Consider the following 16,365-nt stretch of genomic DNA (forward strand, 5'->3'; position numbering starts at 1 on the left):
CTTCCTCCTATCCATCCTGTGACATCTTCAACATTCCAGGGCTGGTTAGAATGAAAAGACAGACCCTTTACCTGTGTGGCGCTAACTGGTCAGTGTCCGTCATCACTCTTACAACTTTGACCCTGTTATTAGCACCCCAACCTAACCATCTCTCTTTCTTACATCACACCCCAAAGTTGTCAGGACAGAAGAGGAACACAGTATCTGGTGCGTTCAGTCATTACGGGTCATTAGAAAAAAACACATCTTTTCTGTAATTTAACCACTGAGTTTATATTTCCATTAACACTGCTTGGCCCACAGGAAATGTTTGCCAACTTATGAGGTAATGGGATGGGTCATGTTCATTTTACTCTGCTTTTGACCAAAGGAAAATGAAACATCAATGTGTCTCAACCCTATACCTACTTATCAAGGTGGACCCAAACACCTCATTCCTCCCCATGAGCATAAGGAATGAAGAGTCTTGCCACCCATGTCGAATGTTTACGAAGTTCCCATAAGTGCCTGAAACACTTCCACAGACCATCTCATTTAATCCTCAAGCAGCCCTAGATGAAAGTACTGACATCCCTCCATTAGGAATGTGAGACTCAGAGAGGTTAAGGAACTTACTTAATGCATGCAGCTAGCAAGTGATGGAGGACTCACATTCAAGTTATCCTAATTCCAAAGTTCATTCTCTTTCTCACAAAACTGTGACACCACAAAGGAGTCCTGGAGATTATCCGCAAACACATCTGGGGGGCATTCACATCAGCACCCATGGGAATAAAACTAGACACCACTTATGTGTTAGCCTTTTCACTTCAGAGGTCATCTGCACGCTTCTTACCAAGTTCATCCTTTCATTTATTTCTGTTTATATTTATGGAACAACTACCATGTCGTGAGCTCTGGGCCAGGTGATAAAGATGAAAACAGCATGTTTCCTAACCTAGATTTTCAGTCACTCCTCCCAGGACTCATCCAAAGCCCAGGGACATCGTTAAAGTCTTTTCCTCAACTACAATGCTCTGGACAAGCACTGTGCTTGAAAACAGAGGAAGTAAGATTTTCCATATGTTACACAAATTAATTTATCAACTTTTCTCTTTACAGCTCTTCAGGCACTTTTTGCTGTCTGAAGTTCCCCCAATGATAAGCAACATATGTGAGGGACTTCACAATCTTCCTCAATTGTCTGAGTTCATCTTCCATTGTTCTCCACCATATGCCTTAAGTTCCAACCATGCTGAACCATTCATCTTCTCCCGACACACTAGGCTCCTGCTCACCTCCGTAATTGTGTATACTACTGTTCCTTCTGTACAACACTCTCTTTCCTCTTAAAACTTCAACTCACCCTGTATGACCCAGCTCAAAAATCACCTTTATTACATTCTCTTTAGTCATTCTCCTCTCCTGTCTACAACCTTCAAAAGTCAGACAGAGATTGATGATCGCTTCATTCATTCATTCAACAAACTAATCCTGGAGTTGGGACAGATTAGTGAACCAAACAGACCGATATCCCTGCCCTTGGGAAGCTGATATTCTTGTGGGAGGGAACCAATAAAAATAAATAGAATACTGGGTGCCTGGGTGACTCAGTGGTTGAGTGTCTGCCTTGGCTTAAGTCATGATCTTGGGGTCCTGGGATTGAACCTCGCATTGGGCTCCCTTCAGGGAGCCTGCTTTTCCCTCTGCCTATGTCTCTGCCTCTCTCTTTCTCTATGTCTCTCAAGAATAAATAAATAAAATATTTAAAAACAAATAAATATAATATATATGTAATTATAGAGAATGTTATAAGGTGATAAGTGGCATGTAAAGAAGATACACCAGGATACTTACTACTGTAACATCACCTGTATGGAGGGAAGGCTGCATGAAAGAGGTGCAATTAAAAGCAATGGTCAGGGATCCCTGGATGGTGCAGCAGTTTGGCGCCTGCCTTTGGCCCAGGGCGCGATCCTGGAGACCCGGGATCGAGTCCCACGTCGGGCTCCCGGTGCATGGAGCCTGCTTCTCCCTCTGCCTGTGCCTCTGCCTCTCTCTCTCTCTCTCTCTCTCTCTCTCTGTGACTATCATAAATAAATAAATAAGAAAATTTAAAAAAATTTTTTAAAAAAAGAAATGGTCAGAGTAAAGCCAATTAAGAAAGTGACAAAGACACACGGAAGGTGAGGGCCTCTGGATACTTTGTACTACCTCTTTCCATGTATCATTTTGCAATTTTTCATTTGCATTTCAGTCTTCCTTTTTAAGCTAAGAGCTCCCCAGGGGCAGAGACTAACTGAATTATCTTTTGCTCCCCAGCATATAGTACAGCACTTGGCAGGAATTGCTCAATTTATTGTTTGTTGAATGAATAAATAAAAGAAAGAAAATCATCTGCTCCACAGAGAATCAGTCACTTCTACCTCTACATGTTTAAAATGATGCTTTACTTTGTTTGTCTTTAGATCTCCAAACGGTCTTCCTGTCCTCTAATCCAGTGACCTCCAAAGTGTGGAAGATGCAGGATGATCCAAAGATGAGAAGCATTGGGAGGCAGGAAGAAAATAGGAGAACTTCCATTCATGTTCATTTTTTTATATCAAGACTAAGAAACAAATTAAGCATCACTAGAATGTAATATATGGGTTGATGCTGATACCTTCACTCAGAGTGGGACCTGAGATGTCCTAAGGAAGAGGAGGATTTTGCCCTAGAATGGCACCCCTCCTTGGACAGGGCAGGAATAAGGAGATTTACACATCATATGTTGCTATAGACTGCATGCTTATATCCCCTCAAGACTCATATGATGAAATCTAATCCCCAACATAATGATATTTGGAGGTGAGGGGTTTTGGAGGTGCTCAAGTTGTGAGGGTGGAGTCCTTATGAAATGGAATTAGTGTCCTTATAAAAGAGACTCCAGAGCACTTCCTCACCCCTTTCACCATTTACACAGTGAGAAGATAATCGTCTATAAACCAGGAAGCCACACCTCACCAGACACCAAGTCTGCTGGCTCCTTCATCTTGGACCTCTCAACCTTCACAACTGTAAGAAGTAAATGTTCGTTGTGTCTAAACCAACAATCCATCCCCCCTAGTTTTTTTTTTTTAAGATTTTTATTTATTTACTTACTCATGAGAGACAGAGACAGAGAGGCAGGGACACAGGCAGAGGAAGAAGCAGGCCCCCCGCAAGGGGCCTGATGCGGGACTCGATCCTGGATCTCAGGATCACACCCTGAGCCAAAGGCAGACACTCAACGACTGAGCCACCCAGGCATCCCTATCCCCCCTAGTTTTTATTTTAAGATCTCTTTTATTATAAAAGTGATATACCACTTGATAAAAACCTTCAAGCTCTAGAAGAGCATTAAATGAAAAATATCAACTTATTACCTTTATGAATATTACTACCAGATTATTCAACATCTTTTTCCCTACTATCTACCCACACTGGTCCTTCACTCCCATCCCATCCCCTTATCTGGATGTCCACTTTCATGGACAGGATTACTAGAATTGTTATATAACCACCAGAATGAGGTCTTTCTGTCCATTCTCCTTAAGAACATTTAGCACTTTTGTAATTATAATACTGTTGCTGTGGTTGTTTAATTAATATCTGTCTCCTCTTCTAAACAGAGGTTCTGGGCAGCCCCGGTGGCATAGCGGTTTAGTGCTCCCTTTCAGCCTGGGGTGTGATCCTGGAGACCCAGGATCGGGTCCCGCATCGGGCTCCCTGCATGGAGCCTGCTTCTCCCTCTGCCAGTGTCTCTGCCTCTCTCTCTCTCACTCTCTCTCTCTCTGTCATGAATAAATAAATACAATCTTAAATAAAACAAATAAATAAAATAAAATAAAATAAAATAAAATAAAATAAAATAAAATAAAATACAGAGGTTCTTTGAGGGGAAGGACCCACTGCTGTTGTTGTTGTTGTTTTTGTTTGTTTGTTTTTAGTTTGTCCCGATTCTAGAAAGCACTCAACAAATATTGGATAAATGAATGAACATTGACAAGTATTACAAAGAATAAAAGTTCTGGAAAACTAAACCAAAGCTTGTCTTTGCACCTCAGTGACCCCTGGTAAGGGCTGGGAAAGACACAGGTCAGAAATTAAAAGGGCTATTCAGGTCAAGACTGTCCTGTTCCTGGAGTTACCCCAGCTGAGAAACAGTAGCCTTGGTCTATTTAAGCTTATAGGAGACAGAAAAACAATTTCTTCTTTGTACTGTGACCTATCCAAAGGAAGAAGCTTTTTCATCAGGCCCTTCCTTACTTCCCAAAGTTTTCTTCTTCATAAACAAAAGGTTCTGATATCTGAGAAGACTCTCATGTTGAGTGAGACTTATCCAGCCTGACTTAGGAGTGTAAAGGGCCATCCACGAACCAATTCTCTGTCTTGATGGAAAATAAGTGATGTGCACCATGACCTCCACTAGTAAAACATTCTTTGTCTGTAACATGACAAAACCTCACCACTTGGCTTTGGCATCCTGAACACAGCCAAGCAGCACTGATTATCAGACATGAGTAGCCAAAATGCAGGCCTGTTCCAGGCCTACCACACTCACCCTCAAATCTTCTCTTGGGAGAATAAAGCAAGAGTGTCAAAGGCACCCAGTGATGATTGGGCTATTGAGTTCTGATCAAACTGTGTAGGTATCTTCCTTCTTCCCCCTTCCCCCAGGAGTTGGAGACCTAGTATATAAAGATGACAGAGGAAGGCAATCATTTTAGCATAATGATAGTATGGGAAACACCCAATATCAGTTGTTTATCATATTTTAAAAATACTCCCCACCCAGAGAAGATATTGTAAAAATCCCCTCAAACTCTGTAATTCAGTGCTCTGATACCATGTGGTCAAGAACACATGGAATCAACCACAGAAAGGAGCAGAACTCTGAGGATAGGGAGCAAACAAATTAAAATGAAGAGGCCACATAGCAGTAGAGAAAAAAACAGGAGCACAAGAGAAGGAAGATTTACTTGGCCTCCTTGAACCTGCTTCTCCATCTACAAAATGGGAATAATTAATGCAAAGTCCTGGATTTAGGTGTAAAACGTCACCTGCACAAATCTAAGGAGGGGATTCTCTGATGAGAACCAGGGGGTTAGTTGGCTAAAGATCAATATGACATACATGTGAAGTATACAATTGTTTAAAAACAAATACAGTCTCCAGCTGCATGAATTGAAGCAAAATTGTTTGCAGTAAATAAAATAAGAACATGTCTATTCTTTCTGCATGAATCTGAAGTACAAGAGTTTTTAGGGGAACTCTCAAGTTCCAGAGGAAGGCAAGCAGCATGGCAAAGGCCTAGAAGTCACGCTACCCAGGATGGTGGCAGGGATGGCTCCCGCGGCACATGGGAAGCCCAACCTAGCCTCCTCCTGATTAGGACACCACACTTTCTTTATCTATCTCAGCAAACAACAAAGGATTTCATTAAACAGGTCAATTCAACCTAATATTTTATGTGTATCTATGTGTGTCTGTACACCTATATAAGCATTTATTTATATCTTGCTTCATTCGAAAAGGGATTCAAGGTGGTTAACAGTGATATATACAAAAAATGCAAAATAGCATACAGTGGAGAATAGATAAGAAAGATAAGTATCGTTTTTTTCTACCTCTCTTCCTCTCCCATCCCCATTTTTGCCTTGGGTTCCCGAGTCACATATGCCATCCAATTTGACCCAACACCTGCTGTGAATGAGTGTGCTTTAGCAGCAGCAGCCTGAATCCAATCTCTGTATCCAGCTTCGTCTTCCCCAGTCCTCTCCTTCAATCTTAACGATGTCATCTAGACACTAGAAACACAGTGGGGGCAAGATGAGGCCTCTGCCTCCAAAGAGTTGCGGGTGTAGCAACCCACCTTCTTCCCAAGAGGAAGAAAGTTTAAGAAATTGGCAACATTGACTTAGTGCAAATTTAGGCACAATAGGATTGCTGCCCCCCCAAAATTTGAAGGACTCTCCTATTACTTACCTTTTTCTTCTGGTTTTGAACTATGTTATTTTATGTGCACCTTTATTGGAAGAGGCCTCAAGCTCCTTTTGGATTTAACTAAATGAGAAATGAATCCATATAGCAACATAGCAGAGCAGTTAAGTGCAGGGATATGGGAGTCAGCTGACTTGGTTTCAAATCCAGGCTTGGCTATTGGCTACAACGTTAAATTATTTTAGATTCCTGAGACTTTGGGCAACTTACTTGGCATCTCCTTGCTTCAATCTTCTCTTCTTTAAAATGAGAACATCAATGTTTTGTGAAGACTAAATGGCATGATGCATGTAAAGCACTTAGTCCAGGAACTAGCAATGGTAGCTAGTGATCATTAAATATAAGCATACTTGGGATCCTTGGGTGGCTCAGCAGTTTAGTGCCTGCCTTCCACCCAGAGCATGATCCTGGAGTCCCAGGATTGAGTCCCATGTCAGGCTCCCTGCATGGAGCCTGCTTCTCCCTCTGCCTGTGTCTCTGCCTCTCTCTGTGTGTCTTTCATGAATAAATAAATAAAATCTTTAAAAATATATATAAGCATACTTGAAAATATACATATATATAGAAACATTAAATAATGTAAGCCTACTTGAAGACATATTATGTAAAAAAGGATATCATGATACCAGCGAGTTGAACTGTGATTTTATTTTCATCACTTCTAGAAACAAAGTCTGGGTTTCTAAGATGGAAATTTCTACTCATTACTTTAAAGAATAAGTTTCTAACATCTAAAGTACTTTAAGGGGCGCCTGGGTGGCTCAGCAGTTGAGTGTCTGCCTTCAGCTCAAGGCGTGATCCTGGGGTCCTGGGATCGAGTCCCACATCAGGTTCCCTACGTGGAGCCTGCTTCTACCTCGGCCTATGTCTCTGCTTCTCTGTGTCTCTCATGAATAAATAAATCTTTAAAAATAAAAAATAAAAATAAATAAAATATTTTAAAATGCATAAAATTAAAAACTACAACGCAAGCGTAAATTCTCTGTTGTTACAAATGGATAAGCAGCATGATCCCTCCATCATGGCTGTCACTGGGAGGCAGTTGAGCTACTTGTCCATAAATTCCCTTCCTACCACAAGACTCTGAATTTGAATTAAAATATACTGTAGGATGAGAACAACAAAAAAAAATCATATAGCCCCAGGATGGCCCCTCAGCTTGACTTCAGAAGACTAGATCAGAAGAATGGAGGGCAGTTTTCTGAAGCACAGCAAAGATAAGAGATTCCTGGACCTGAGAAGACTCAGATGGCCAGAGGCCAAAACATAGGGTGCTGGATTATTCTGCTGGGCTCCTGGAAACCAAATGCAAATCTAATTAGCAATCAATCAATATTTATTGTTATCCAGGATTATGAAAAGCTCCAGACACGGTACCAGAAATACGACTGAGCCATGGGAAGAGGCTGAGAAATCATTAAGGATGACAAGGATCACGAACCTTACTTTTTCTCTCGGGAGCTGAGCTATGTCCCCTGAAGCACAGGTCAGAGGTCAGTGTCTTCAGCTACAAGCTGCCAGGCCTGGGTCTCGCATGAAGATACCATTCCTCAGTCCCTGTCCTACATAGTGAGGTACATGCTCTGAAAACCTACAGCATTTAATTCTGGAGACTTGATACATAAGGCTGGTGGTGATCTTCCCAAATATGGATTCTTTACAGAATATTCCCCAGAAAAGCGATAGACAGACAGTAAGGAGTAATCGAGGACCCCCCAGATGGAATATTTTTAAAACTTGCATTTGAGCTCCTAGAAGAGAGGTACATCATAGCCAAATAAATGTGAACATCTGAAAAATACCTGCCCTTATCAGATAATTTTCAAATAAATTGTTACCTTTAAAGCTACTCTCTGGTTCCTTACAGATGAGTGTTAACTTCTGTTCCCCATCAAAAGCTTTTTTATGCATTTAGTTCCAAGTTGTCATGCTGCCTACAAAATCTGCAATGAAGCAATTAGAAGCCATAGAGTAAACAAAATGTGTTCAGTAGAATGGCAGGCTGAGGAAGCAGATCAGAAATATTCACACACTGTCTGTCAGGGTGTTCTCTGGCTTTTTCTCTGTTTTATTCATTTATACTAATGTGTGGACAAGAGGGTTGAAAACATTTTGCTAAGAATGAAACCCTGAGATTTATATGTAATTCCTAAGCTTATCCTTGGGAAAGAAGCCACAATCTGTTTTCAGACAAGACTAAAACACTTGCAATTCCCTTTGAAAAACAACATCCAATCTTCCCTTAAATTGAGATGCCAGAGCAACTAGATTGCGATTTAAATCAGAGAACAAAATTAGTCCAGGTACACCAGGGTGGAAGGAGAAGCAGAGCAGACACTGGTAAATAGCCTATGAATTCAAAATGTAGAGACTTCCCCCCCTCTGCCCCCAGCCAATTCTGACTTCCAACAAATTAGAGAAATAAATTGGCAGTTCACCTACGATTTGCTGGTAAACAAACATTTTTCACCAGCCACTTCATGACTGTCTTTTTTGCTGTGCCTTTTTAAATTCCATAAAAAAAAAAAAAAAAAACTGGGATGGAACGATAACTCTCAGAGTTCACAATATAATCGCTGGCAGGGCTCTAATGAAAAACAAAATCTCCACCTCATTCCAACAATTTGCCATAGTAACAGAAGCCTTCCTATTCTGAATATTAGCATGGCCAGAGGGGGAGCTGGAACCTCAGTGAGGGGCTGGGGCTGGCAACAGCAGCTAAAATATTGCATCTCCTGGTTAAAGTCAATGAGCCTGGGGTTTCAAGTTAGTTCCAGAAGCACAAACAGGGACCAATATCAAGGATGGCCTTGGCCGAACACCTTCAAGAGCGGCAGAAATGAACCGACCATCCTAGGGCATAGAGCCTCGGCCTGCTAGGATTTCCTTGTGCTCTGGGTCAAGAGATCCATTGGTTGGTTCTTCTTACAAACTGGAATAAAGGCCTGGCCTCCATCTTCCCACCAAACTCACTACACCTGCGGAGAATCAAAACCCCAGATACATCTGTCCCTCTTCTCTTTGGGTTCTGTAATCAGCAGAGACCTCTGCTGGCAAAGAATGGCGGGGGCAAGGGAGGGAATGCATTCTGATTGGAAGTTTCTATTCCACAGAGGTGCCTTGATCTCTGCAGAAGTGTCCTGCTGGCAGGTTGGCTGGAATCAGACAACTACTACGGCAAGGGCATTTCAGGACTCAGCCCAAGGTGGCATCTCTTTGGTCCAAAAGTTTGCCATCAGTAGAGCACACAATCTGCCTAGCAGGCTTCATCGGCCCCCACCCTCCCCTGAGAAAGGCACTGGTCCCAGGTGAGGGGATGTAGCCAGACAGGACAGAGCCTTCTACAAAATAATTCTTGCAAAGATTCAGGTAGGGATGAAGGGTTGGGGGTGGGGGGAAGAGAGGCCAGAGGTGATTTGCATTAATCTAACATCCTACCATTAAATTCTGCCCAAGTGGGCTTTTGTCAAAACTCATCCCAAACGCTGGGAAGCGATAATCAACTGGAAGCAAAGTGGTTCCCCATCTTTTTTTCATGGAGGAGGTAGGTCGGGAGGTGGGAGGTGGGGTTCTGAAAGATACAGCAGATCACAAATGTGCTGATCTAACAATACTGGTGACATCTCACCCCAGATGGCAAATGAAGGAGACACTGGGATTTAAGGCACCTACATACTTGCCAGCAGATCATGAAGACATAAGGAAAAAACAAACAAACAAGGATCCTTAAATCCATCGCATGGTTTTACAAGAAACATAGGTGTAAAAGCAATCTAAAGAACGATTTTAAGAATAATGTGCATCTAAAACCTCAGAATAATAAGAATTTCCCAAGGCAGAGAAGGGGAATGCTGACAAAATTGAAATCTGTTCAGAGACTTTATTCCAGGGCACGAGGCTGAGTTCCTGCAATGTACACAAGTGGGGTGTAAAGTCAATGGGATTACATTTTCCTAATTATCTTCTGCTTGAGCTTTCCAGCACATACACAAAATGAGATCAGCCGGGACTTGCCTCTCTAACAAATCACTCAGATTTAAACATCGCTCACATAAACAAAGCGGGGTGGGGTGGGAGAGAGGGAGGCACAAGGCTGGGAAAAGACAGAGAAGGGCTTCTTCAATCACAGTTGCAAGGAACAAAAACCTGGAGGGGGGAAAGAGTTGCTGGACCGCCACCAAATCTCCCCCACTGGAGACAAGAGCCCATCTGCTGAGCTCGGCAACTTCGCTTTAACTACCATTCAGCTCGCGTCTCTGCAGAGATCTGTCTGCAGAACTAGCAGATGGACCCCTGCTTCCCCGAGTCGCTGTGTTATTTGTTTAATAAATTTAATTAATATCCATACTGCATTGGATTGCTCCCAGAAAAGGGGCCGAAGTTCTCTCTTTCCCCAATAGCTACATGATGAGTGATTTCCCAGAAAAGAGCAGATAACGGTGCCCCGGGGCCACAGAGAAATTAAAAGTACCCTGTGCTTACATTATTTTGCATGTATTAATTTTTTGCAGTACACTAATATACTTTTTTGAGAGGTATTTTAACTCTCTGAAAGTATGTAATTCCAAAAAAAAAAAAAAAAAAAACGCAACCTGAAGATTACCTCTTCTCTCAGAGGTTCGATTTGTTGGAATGGTTTTAGAAGAATCCAATTTAACCATATAAGCAACACTTTCATCTGTTTCCCCCAAATGAAGCATCGTGAATGGTAGGGGGGTTTCTTTTGGCAAACAGCTAGCTCCAGGACCATTGTGAACAAATTGAAAAACCTCACCGGTCATGTTGAACTTGTATTATTTCCTAAGCTGAACCATGTGGCCACTGCAAATACAGAGAATAGAAAGGGTCTTGGACAAAATCGAGGCAGTACATGCTTCCTCTTCATTAAGTGGAGTGCCAAGCTGCTCAGTGACAGAGTCCCTGCAATCAACAAGTATGAATTAAAGCAGTGTTTTACTTGCCTTTTTATCCAATGTCATCCTGTCCTTCTGTGCAGCCTATTTTATCTTAACCTAGATTTCCCACAGTGTGTTCCAAGAAAGAATAGTCCCTAAGGATATAGGAAACATTGTACCAGAGAAGGTTACACAGGTTTCTTCACTGCAGGACTTCTCAGAGCCTTTAATGTGCGAACAGGCATTGTGAATATTTCTGCAGAGGGGGGATGGGGTTCAATATAAAAGGCAGTATTTCCCAAAACGCAGGCATGCGTGGCTCACCACCATATCCCAGGGCTTAATGCAGGGCCTGGCAAATAGCAGGTACCCATTAATATTTGTCAAATGAAATCGATCAGTGGATAAATGAATGAAGGAGCAAAGACATGAACCCCCAATGGTTTTGCTTAGGGATAATCCTTGGATACTCGAAAATGACCACGGATAAGATTTTATTTAAAAACAAACAAACAAACAAAATCACTTTCACACTAAAGAAGAATCGAAGGGACTTGAATCAATTGCCAATCAATTTCACTTCAACTGAAAGTGAAAGTTGAGTTTCACTTTCAAAGGTGCTATTTCCTTATATTAGCTTTATTTTGCATTTTGAACTCTTCACTAAACAATCAACCCCGTTCCTTTACATGTCATGAAAACCTGATCTTGGAGAATTTTGTACACTTCTAAGCGACTTGGAAATACCATAATTTTGTCTTTGATATGTGTAATACCTTCCTAGAAAGTGAGTAATGAATTCAATTCAATCATAGGCATTGAGCAGAGATGAAGAATTACTCTTTTCAAATGAGTTATTTTAAATGCAACAGCTTACAAAGGCAGAATTATTTTGAGAACTTGTTGATAATCAGAATGTTAAATGTACTAAATCGAAATTAAAGTTTTATCTAATAGGAAAGATTAAAATTTATTGTCATGTAGGTTAACTTTTGTTAACCCTTGTGCATTCTGTGTAAAACAACCCGCCACTGTTCATTTTCCTTATGTAATTTCCCTACAATATTCCATCCTGTTGATATAGCACTGAGTCCACTTGTCTTTCTCCCACGATTTCAGACAACTACAGTCCTTCCTGCTAACCTGATACTCATAGAAAATACACAAAATGGCATTCAATCGTACATATCCAGAATAACGACACGATAAATACCTCCCCTCTAGCTCAGCTGACTCCTAATTTCTAAGCTTAAGAAAAAAATCTTTTACCTGGTGATTTCAAGCTACTGATTGCAGTTTTATATTGAAAGCTCTCAGAAGGTTTTGCTAACAATAAAACCTTTAGGAATAAAAGGAGAAAGTAGAGAGGCTTTAGACAAACAGTGTCTTTTTAAGATTTCCTGTTTCAAAATATTTCTTGAACTGGAGAATAAATTAATCAATAAATAGAACTCAAAAAATATATGCTAGATTTTAGGAAGTAGACAAAAAACAGAAAGGGCAGGAAATTGGTATTTAATGCATGTCTACTATGTGCCAGTCATGGTGTTCAGTACTTGTAACAATAATAAAAATAACCAACGGCTATCACCCAGGTATATGACAAATACCCTGGTAAATCTTTATATGGATTTCTGCTCCTCCCAGTAGATACCATTATAATCTTAAAGTTGAGGAAACCAGAGCTCAGATACGTTAAGCAATATGCCAAAGATCACAAGACTGGAAAGTAGAATGGGGGAGCTCAGATTCAAGCCCTGCCCATCTGACTCCAGCCAGGGTCCATGCTCCCAACCACTATGCTTTCCCACCTCTTATGTCCTACCTTATTTCAGAGGCTATATACAGTAATACTGGGATTCTCTCAGTCCCTGCAGAATGGAAAAGAACATGATGAAAATATTTTGCATTAACAAAATATTGCAGTGGCAGGAAACTGTTAGCACTGATGTGTGTAAAGACTATCCTTGAACTTAAATCTGTTAACCTCGTCCAAATCCCAAGTCTATCTAAACTGGTTTAGCTGTCTTTTCCACTACCAGATTTTCTGGCCCATGTTTCAATGTGACTGTCTCGTGCAGGTATCACTTTTTAAAAAAATTTTTTTAAAGATTTTATTTATTTATTCATGAGAGACATGTGGGACTCTATCCCAGGACCCAGGGATCAAGACCTGAGACAAAGGCAGATGCTCAACCACTGAGCCACTCAGGTGCCCTGTAGGGATCACTTTTAATATTCGACCTAATGTGACGTGCTATAATTGTTTATATCCCCCTCCACTCCCTCTTCACTTTAGGAGAAGCAATTAATACAGAAAGTGTACTTAACATTAAAACTCAGATGAACAATAACATAAGTAGCCCTCTAGAATTGTCTGCTTTCTCTCCCAAAGACCTTATTTTCCTTCAAGGGAATGGGAGAAATTAATTCCTGGAATAATTTAACAAATATTTTGGTTGTCTATCACTTATAAATATCAATAAGCATGTATTGGGCACCTCCCAAGTGCTCTCTGCCACTAGATGCTGGATAGGATACACTGTTGTCTCTATTTCACACAGATAATGGATTCATTATGTATCGCATCTTGACAACTGATCCCAAAACTTTTCAGCTTGAAACAACAAATCTGTTTCTGCGGGTAGGGAATCTGGGTACAATTCAGTTGCTTGACTCTATCTAGCTCAAGATCTCTCCAGAAGCTGCACCCAAACTGTCAACTGGGTCTGCAGCCTCATCTGAAGACTCAGTCAAGTGGGGAAGGATCCACTTCCACGCTCATTCACCTGGCTGTTGGCAGGATCAAGCTCCTAGAGAGCTGTTAGGCTGAAGGCTTCAGTTCCTTCTTGGCTATGAGCCAAAACCTTCCTTCAGTTCCTTGCTACATGGGTCTCTCCACAGGGCAGCTCATCCTGTAGCAGCCAGCTTCCCTCGGAGACAGAAAATGACAGTGGGGAGAGAGAGAGAAGCTGTAGTATTTATGTCACCTGATCTCAGAAATGATACCTCATCACTTTTGTCATATTCTATTCATTACATGTGAGCCACCATCAGGTCCAGCCTGTACTCAGGGAGAAGGGATTTACACAAAGGTTTGAAAACCAGGAGGCAGGATGCCTGGGTGGCTCAGTAGATGAGCATCCGCCTTTGGTTCAGGGCATGATCCCGGGGTCCTGGGATCGAGTCTTGCATTGGGCTCCCCACAGGGAGCCTGCTTCTCCCTCTGCCTGTGTCTCTGCCTTTCTCTGTGTGTCTCTGATGAATAAATAAATAAAATCTTTAAAAAAAGAAGGTAACTGAAATTGTATCGTACAAATTCACCAAGACTATGACCAAGCTCCTCTTCCCACAGGCAGAGATGCAGGAGAATAAAGATTAAAACAACCAGTTATTTCCTAATTAAAACCACCTCAGCATTTACTGTTAGCAACTATTTTAAGAATGCTTTCTCAGGCTAGAGCAGCGATGAGCAAATCCATTTACCACAAATATAAAACACATCCTCTAACATCAGCTTTAATAATGATGGTGCTATTTCAGTCTCCTTATGCCTTCCTCTGACAGAATTTCAGAGGCAAAGAGGAGTATTACTTATTGATTCCCTTCAAAACTCAATATACATCAAGTAGAGGCCATCAATGATAGATGGTACAAACTGGACATCTCATCCCTGACGCAAAGGAAACACTTAAGCTCCCCCAGAATTTTAATTGCCTTAAGGGAAAAGCAAAGAAGGGTGAGAGGAAATCATTACTAATTTAGAGAGAAATTCATGAGCTGGTTTGGGTATAGAGATTAAATAACATTCCATCTCTCTCTACACCTAAGTTTTCGTAAAGACACTCATTACACACACAAATACATATGTTACAACATGTAATAAGTACCAAGAAGGAAAAAGAAAAGTGATAGACAGTAATAGAGAATTGCTTAGTCAAAGAAAGTCTCTCTAAAGAGGTGATATTTAAGTGAAGGAGAAGGTTCCAGACATGCAAAAAAAAAAAAAAAAAAAAAGGAAGGTTCCAGATGGAGGGAATAGAATATTTCTTGACAAGAGGAAGAGCTTGGCATGCTGTAGGAATCAAGAAAGCCACCATGGGGCAGAGAGTGGAATCAAATGAGAACTCACTGGCTATTGTGTGGGAAATAGAGATAAGGCAGGACTGGCAGCAGGGAGATCTGTTATGAGGCTGCTGTAATCATTTAGGGGAGAGATGATGGTGGCCTGATCCGGTGCACTGTCAAAAGAAACAGAAGTCAGAGGCAAGAAATATTCAGGAAGTAGAAATGACAGGTGAGATTGGATGGGGGTGGTGATAAAGAGGTGGAGAGAGAAAATGAGAGAGAGAGAGAGAGAAATGACTTCTACATGGATGACTTCTGTGTATCTGGATTAACAAGCTGGTGAGCAGTGTACGTCCATGTGACCCATCTCTCTGGCTTTGAGAAAGCAGCTTCCCAGTTGCCTTGAGAAAAATTCTGCAGAACTCAATTCTCACTTTTCATCCTGTCAGCCATGGGTGAAATCCCCCATTAACTGGGAAGTCAGACAGGAAACAGACTAAAATGCCCACAGATGGAGGACTGAGAAGCTATAGAGTATGCATACAATCAAGAAAAGGTCTTCACTGATCATCTATTCCAACCACTTTACTTTAACAGATGAGAAAAGAGTGACTCAGAGCTGTTGAGGAGCCAAGACCAAAGTTAAAGAGCCGGTTAATGGCACAACCAAGGCCAGAATCCAGTTCTTCTGACAGGACAAAATATGAATGAAGCAACACGACAAATGGGTACGATGATTACATGTACTTAATAGCTATGTATTTACCCTTTCCTTTCCTCCCTCCTCCAATCTGGATAAAGAGATTCAGCATTTGAATGCAAATTGGTGGGGGGGGGCATAAAATTTTGCATCCTGTTTTGAAGAGATCCTGCTAAACATATGCTATGGGACACTAAGCTGTAGAGCTCTAAATGTTACTGTATAGAAGGAAGGGAAAGAGAGGGGAGGGAGGGGAAGAAAGAGATAGAAAGGCAGGCAGACAAGGAGGAGAGAGAGAAAAAAAGCTAAAGGTTTTAACCTCAAATTATGTTGTTGAAAATAAACAAATTGGGACCCTTTATGAACCTGTGATGCCTCCTTTGCTTTACTAGGCTATAAAATGGTAATGAAATCCATGTGAAAATTTTTAATATTTTAATTTCCTAAATCTAAGGATCCAATTTTATAATCTTTTTTCACATTTTTCTAGTAGTCCAATTCTAGTTCTTTTCCAATATGAAGAAAGGAACAGATTGCGAATTCAGAAACAGGTAACAAATGAAAAGAGAGAAGATGATAAATACAAAATATCATTATTTTAGCCGGAATAGTCCCTTCCCAAGTGATATTTCAACACTAGAGACTTTCCATTTCACTCCTCAATCTACTGGCATTTACTCTTAACTCTCCTTTACAAACCCG

At 41.1% G+C, this 16,365-nt stretch overlaps 1 protein-coding gene across 2 annotated transcripts in view; it reads right to left on the minus strand.

Annotated features, from left to right (window-relative positions):
• Window positions 1-16,365, minus strand: part of LOC144292722 (uncharacterized) — a 172,113-nt gene that overhangs the window by 101,774 nt on the left and 53,974 nt on the right. Inside the window, exon 2 of one of the 2 annotated variants that reach the window (XM_077863465.1) lies at window positions 4,562-4,688. The exons of the other annotated variant lie outside the window; for it this stretch is intronic. The gene's annotated coding sequence lies outside the window, so the exon portion shown is untranslated. The remainder of the gene's footprint in view (window positions 1-4,561; window positions 4,689-16,365) is intronic. 2 annotated transcript variants of the gene reach the window in all.

The sequence above is a fragment of the Canis aureus genome, chromosome 21 (assembly GCF_053574225.1).
Source record: "Canis aureus isolate CA01 chromosome 21, VMU_Caureus_v.1.0, whole genome shotgun sequence".
Taxonomy (NCBI): Eukaryota; Metazoa; Chordata; class Mammalia; order Carnivora; family Canidae; genus Canis; species Canis aureus.